We start from the raw sequence: 8013 nt of genomic DNA on the forward strand, positions 1-8013 counted from the left end.
TAAATAGGTCGTAAAAGGCTTGAGGACAATTTCTACTTATAATAGTACGAACAAGTTCAGCTACATGCTTTCTCTTCTATCTTTTGGTGAGTCCAGTTTTAATTTAGTAAGAAGAGGGGCTGAATGAGCATCTCGATTTGCTCCGCAAATAATTCGTGAAGCAACTTTTTGAACTATGTCTAGTTTCTTTAACTGTGATGGTGAAGCAGATACAAGAATTGCATTAGAATACTCAAGCTGAGATTTTACTAATGATATATAAACCAATCTTAGAAGGTTCCAAGTTAGGTACCGACTAGCTCTCGAAAGAACTCCCAAGATACCATGACATTTTTTTTTAGTATTATCTATATGAGGACCAAAGGTTAGATGCCAGTCAAGGGTTACTCCTAACAATTTAACTGTTTTGACTGTGTTGATTATACAACCATCTACTACTATCTGTAAATTATCCGGCAGTTTCTGTCTAGGGTTCTTAAATATTATAAACTGTGTCTTTGACGAATTTATCATGAGGCCATAAGACGTACAGAAATCTTTGGTTTTATAAAATATATGTACCAATTTTGTTGATAGTGAATACGATCCACAACTTCCTCAGAGTGGGTAATATCGTCAGCAAACTGAATTGTATGAGAGTTAGAGCAAGCTGGAAGATCTCTAATGTAAATATTTCTCTTCATTAAATTACTTGTTTAATTTAATTTTGATCCAGCAAATTTAGTGTACGCATGCGCTCTGTATCCAAATTTTAATTTTTCAAATGTTTATATTTATACAAAACCGGGCACAATTATACGTATTTTTGATTAAAATGTGGTATTGAATTCGTATTTATAACTTAAAACTAGATGTGAATTTTTCTGGTATCAACAGCGGTATATAATACGTGATAAATACTCTGGCTATTTACAATAACAGATGTGCCGGCTGGGAATTACATGAGTTTAAAAACTTAACTTTCTAACAAATTCCAAATTAACATTTAACCTTTCAGAGTTCATAGAAAAAAAATTGGTGCTTTATTTCAATGTTTAAGATTTCTGCTTTTTGGATCCACTTCAGAGTTACTTTTCGGTTTCTAAAGAGTTCTTCTTTTACCAAATGATAACAGCAATAAAGTAGATCACTCAGGGTTTCAAATGGGTGAACAGAAAAAAAGATCTCAATTCGCTTAGGATATAAATATATTTTAGTTTTTTCCCACATGTTAGAAGCAATCATTTAGATCACAAAAAAATGTCTTGGATCCGTTCAAGAGGTTTACTTTTCAGTCAATAGATCAATAGCTATCAAGTTGATGGTCAATCTTTTTACATTTATGAAATCTTTCATGTTTACATCTAAGTATTTTTCAATTTGATTTTGCCATTTGACACCAGTATCAACATACAGAAAAAAAAATAATAATAAAATATGCAGTCATTAAAAATCTTGAGCAGAAAAAATGTCCTGGATCTTCTTCCGACAAATGAGTAATATTCATGAACAGAAAAAAAAGTCCCTAAACCGTTACTTTTCAGTCTCTAGAGGATTCTTTTCACCCGATGGTAATAGCAATTGGTTAGATTGGCTATTGAGTGTAAACACAATATGTACCATAACAACTGTAATGCATAGTATGTTTACACTCAATTTTTTTTCCTCATTTGACACCAGCATGATGGTACAAAAAATACATATGGCTTGACATTGTTTATCTTGAACAAAAAAAAGTATACATATATAGTGTAAATGTCAGTTAAATAAGTTAGTTAAACATAGCTATTTAACTTTCAACTGCCTTTTTTTCATAAGTTATTTCTGTACCTATTGTATATTTAACGTAATTGCATCTACAGTAGAAACAATTACGTCGCATGTTGAAACTAATTATGTGCTGTAAAAACTAATTTTATCACTAGCTGCTGCGTTATTGATTGATTTATGGCAACCGCTAAACATGACATAAAAGTTAGTTTTTTTAAACTGAGTTTGCCAGTTTCGTTTTTATCGCAATACGTTTCGGCTGCAGAAACTGTTCACGGTGATTAACATTGGATGTCTCAATGTATCCAATATGAAGCATCGTGATATAATATATATCTTCCCCTATAAGGTATCAACACGAAAACGGTCACAAACAAAAGCTGTTACCATTATAGATTTTATTTTAAAATTGTCACTTTCTATTTTTATTTTTTTTTTCGAATTTCAGTTCTTTTTTATTACCAATATTAATTTTTTCCTTAAAAACATCTCTCTTATTATAACAAATAGTATATCAAAGACAACACAACAAATGATTGCCGAGCGGTCGAATAAAATTATAAAGTAAACAGTTATTGACTGTTTACTTGAGCATCCATCTAGCGGAATGCTTTGGCGCGAGAGCTAATTTTTAAAGCTAGCAATTTTTAAGTTTAATGCCACGCAATAATCAGCACGCTATTTACACAGTTTTTTACCAGTTCGATTTTCGCCCTTTTTGGATACCTCGGACACCTACTTTCTTCCTGCTTTCGGAGCATCAAACATTTCTTGAATGTGATTGGTATCAAGTAATCATAGCGTTCCGTTGAAGGCCTTACATATTTATGGCAGAGATGTGCTCTCTGATTGTAGTCCGTTTCTTAAGCAGCAAACAAAATCAATTGGCTCGCGCCAAACCGGTTTTTCGGAAACAGTGCTTTTCTTTTCGTTGAAAAAAAGTCTATTTAGAGAACATTAGCTTCAATTTTACTCGAACAACCTCAAAACAAAATTGTTTTAAAATTTTGTCTGTTGCTTTGTGTAAACAACAAGAAATCCAAAATGTCAAGACGTGCACATTCTAACATCTAGGGCATAAATTTAAAAGTTGCACATTCTAATATCTAGTGCAATTATCTGTCCGCTTTCTCTTTGCTATCTTTCTAACTGAACTTCTTCTGAGTTTCACTCTAACTTACTTTGTTCTTTGTAAACTCACTCACTCTTGGTCAGTGAAGCGAGTTATGATTCTTTTTAGTAAGCTGAACTTGTCTTCACTGGTCCGGGTATGTGGTCTCTATATAGCAATTAGCCATATAGAGACCACATAACCGGTCGTGTTCATCGCTTTTTACGCAAAAGCCACTACGCTAACCGCATCGAATCAATATATACACATATATATGTGTATATATATGTGTATATATACACATATATATACACATATATATATACACGCTAAAATTTTGGAATTGGTTATTAACGCAGCTTGAGACAACGAAAAAGTCAGAATTGTTCCTCGTCATTTACAGCTCACTGTTTGCAACGACGGGGAGCTGAACAAACTGTTGTCGGGTGTAACCATTGCAAGAGGCGGTATGTTGCCAAACATTTAAACTGTTTTGCTGCTCAAGAAGAACAAAAAACTTCTAAAACCAGCAGCAGCCAAGTAAACATTGGTCTTGGTGAGCAATACAAGCACAAAATAAAAGACTATTTATAGCCACACATCTGTTAAAAAACATTTAACTGATAAGAACGATTGAGAAACTTATGCTAATAATGTGCTTAATAATTAGTTAAGTCTGCACATTTAATACACATTAAAGAGACAACTTTTTTCTTAAAGGAAAAAAGATCTTACTTTCAAACTTATATTTTCTTCAAAAATAATTAACGGGGCGATGATCTTAAAAAGCTACGGATGGACTGGAAAAAAAGTTTAAAGACTATATAGAAACCTAAAAAAGAAAAAAATTTATTAAGTGTTCAAGTCTGTACTTGTACTGTTTATAGAAGTTTTTTTATATCACTTATCAAAATAGCGTATTCCAAAAAAATTATTTGCATTTCAATTAAAAGATGCAAAACTCAAGCGAATTCTGACTTTTGTCCTAGAGAGACCTGGTTATATCTGCAATTAAAAAAATGCGTACTATTGCTTTAGGTGTTGATGTAGATGTTGGTTTTGTTGTAAGAAGCACATTAAATGCTCTACCCGTCGACATGGGCGACGAAAAGTTTGCCGCTTATAGTTTTTGCTACATAGAATTTGCAGCGTTTTGAGTATACACACCTGCACTTCCAACTTCTTTTATCATTTCCCCAACCTCATTGTGCTCAGTACTGTTATTTTTAGAACCATGAGTCGTTCAAAAATTTCCACAGCCGAAGCAATATACCAAACTCCCTAATTGCAGTTTCTAACGATCTAATAGGAAATTTATTAGTTTAAAATAGATATACTCTCTTTTTAAATCCTTTGTTGCCTTAGTTCACTTTAACTTTTGTTTGCATGATCTTTTATTTAAAGAAATTGCATAAAAATATATACACAAAATGTGCAGTGACGGATCCAGGTAGGGGGGGGGATGCATCCCCCCACGAGAATCTGAAACTCCTTAAAAAATCTTAGAAAAAGAGGATCTTTTTTTTCTTTTTAGGAGACGCAAATGTGATACAAAATGCAAAAATATTTCAACATCAATCCCCCACCACCATCACAACCACCACCAAAAATTCCTGTATCCGTAATATATTTTGCTTAGTAATATATTATGCTTAAACAACCTAGCTACAAAATGTACCAACAAACAGTTGCGTTTACAAAAAGTAGAAAAATAAAAAATTAACATTTAAAATTACAAAAATAGATTTATACTCGGATTAAAAATAATAAAATACTTTGAAAGTATATTCTTTTAAATAAAAATATGCTAAGCTTTTCAACTTGTTATCCAATTTGTTTTTCTTTTCACGACGTTAGTTTTTAGTGAGTTTTTTTTAATATTAAACTTAGGTATACATTTTTCTCCAAGTAACATTAGGAACTAATTAGGAACAAAATTTCCAACTCAGCTTTTTAAAAATTTTTTAAGGTATATTAAGAGAAAACATTGTAAAAGAGGAGACTCTACAAATTATTTGTGTTTGTCAAATACAACAAAATTATGTAAACCAAGTTAACTCATTTATTCAAAGTTGAAACTAAGAAATTATGCATAGATAAGTTTATTTGTAGAAACTTCTTGTTTTATATGTGTAAATTTTTCTGTATATGAAACCGTTACGATTGTTTTTTGCATGAAAGTATGATGAGGGTTTATAATCTCTATTTATATAAAGAAAGAATTTCAAAATACATAGTGTTTAACTACACCAATTCGGAAAATAAGTACATATTAACGCGTTTTGACAGGAGCAGTTTGTAGTTTTAAACTTACTATAAACACTTAAAGGAACTAAAAAAAAAAACTAAATAAATATAAACAAAAAAAAAGAAAACTATTATTTGGTTACCAAAATAATGAACGAGCTGAAAACTATTTATTTTAAGCTACCCCCTTTTGCAGATCCGCCGTTTTTACGCGGAGCCATCAAATGTTATTAATAAAAATAATGCATTTAAAAATACAGAATATATATTAAAGTAATAGTAATTAATATAACTCGAAAGATAATAATTTTTTGTTTAAGTTCATCTTTAATTAAGAATCAAGTTAATAAAATTTCAGAGTAATGGAATTCGACTACTTTTGTTTTGACTTCCTCGCTGGCTGTGGTTGACTAGACATTGATCCAATATTATTGTGAGGACGTAAACTTTTGTTAAGTGTAGACTAGTTTTACGAGAAATTGCAACAAAAATAATAAAAATTGTATATAATTTTATATATATGTATATATATATATATATATATATATATATATATATATATATATATATATATATATATATATATATATATATATATATATATATATGTATATATATATGTATATATATATGTATATACATATAAATATATATATATATATATACATATATATATATATACATATATATATATACATATATATACACATATATATATACACATATATATTCACATATATATACACATACATATATATATATACATATATATATATATATATATATATATATACGTATATATATATATATATATATATATATATATATATATATATATATATATATATATATATATATATATATATATATATATATTGAATCACAATTGACATTATTAAGTTATAATATATATATATATATATATATATATATATATATATATATATATATATATATATATATATATATATATATATATATATATATATATATATATATATGTAAATTATGTTAGTGTATTTTACAAATAGAGTGCTCAATGTTCTTAAAAAACAGAGCAATAATTAATTAGTAAAAAACACTTATCTAACTTTTATCTTCAACTTGAAGTTTCACCATTGCTGGATCATCAGGAAGAGTTACTAAATTTTTAGTAACTCTTCCTGATGATCCAGCAATGGTGAAACTTCAAGTCAAAGATAAAAGTTAGATAAGTGTTTTTTACTAATTATATATATATATATATAAATTTTCTTAAGTGATTTTCTACTACTAATATATATATATATATATATATATATATATATATATATATATATATATATATATATATATATATATTTAACTGTGATTCAATATATATATATATATATATATATATATATATATATATATATATATATATATATATATATATATGTATATATATATATATATATATATATATATATATATATTTAACTGTGATTCAATATATATATATATATATATATATATATATATATATATATATATATATATATATATGTATATATATATATATATATATATATATATATATATATATATATATATATATATATATATATATATATATATATTGGATCACAGTTAAATATATATATATATATATATATATATATATATATATATATATATATATATATATATATATATGTATATATATACATATATTGGATCACAGTTAAATATATATATATATATATATATATATTATATATATATATATATATATATATATATATATATATATATATATGTATATATATATATATATATATATATATATATATATATATATATATATATATATATTGGATCACAATTGACATTATTAAGTTAAGTAAAACAAAAAAACAACTATGGTACATAAATAGAAATACTAAGTGTAAAGTTTCATATCTAGTTTATCTTTATAATACAGTTCGTAATCAAATCAAAAAGTATACTCGTTCAGCAATTAGAATCTTTAAAGAGGCTTTAGCAAATGACAAATGCAATCCAAAAAGGCTTTTCTATAGGCTTTACTATATTAATTCTAAACATTCATCATCAAGCTCTATTAATGCATTGACTACTGAATCAGATATTAGCATAAAGAAAGTGGGTAATGCAAATGTACTAAATTTGCAATTTTAATCCGTTTCCACAACCGGAAATGTACACATACTGGCGCATATCCCTTACAGAACATCAAGCACAATCAGTTAATTATAAATAGACCAATCTCTAGTAAAATCACATTTGCTCAAATTAGATACAAACAAATCATTTGGCACTGACTGTGTAAGTCCATTAGTTCTACAAAGTTGTGCAAAATCATTAGCTAAACCATTGTCACTTATTTCAATATTCGATTGATCAATCTAAATTACCAGAATCTTGGTTAGAAGCCTATGTTACTCCATTATATAAGAAAGGCTGCAAAACAGATCCAGCAAATTATTGTCCAGTTTCCCCCACTTCTGTTACTTATAAAAATTTTTAGAAAATAATTAGAGAAAAAATCGCAGAACATTTATCTCATGTCAACATGGATTTGTTACAAAATAAGTGTCACAAATCTTTTGGAAACTATGGATTTTATAACCTTTGTAAGATCAAGTATAAAATTGACAGATGTTATATTCCTTGATTATGCTAAAGCTTTTGATAAAGTATCGCAAAAACCTATATCATTTAAACTGGAAAAATACGGAATTGTTGGTAAACTTTCTTCTAGGATAAAATCTTTCTTTTCAAATTGTCAAAAACACGTTGTTTTAGGAGAAATAATATCTGATTAGGTTCCTGTCACTAGCGGTGTTCCTCACAGTTCTGTTTTGGGACCTACTTTGTTTATTATATACGTTAATGATCTGCCTGATAAGGTAAACAAAGTTTGT

Source organism: Hydra vulgaris, chromosome 01 (assembly GCF_038396675.1).
Source record: "Hydra vulgaris chromosome 01, alternate assembly HydraT2T_AEP".
Taxonomy (NCBI): domain Eukaryota; kingdom Metazoa; phylum Cnidaria; class Hydrozoa; order Anthoathecata; family Hydridae; genus Hydra; species Hydra vulgaris.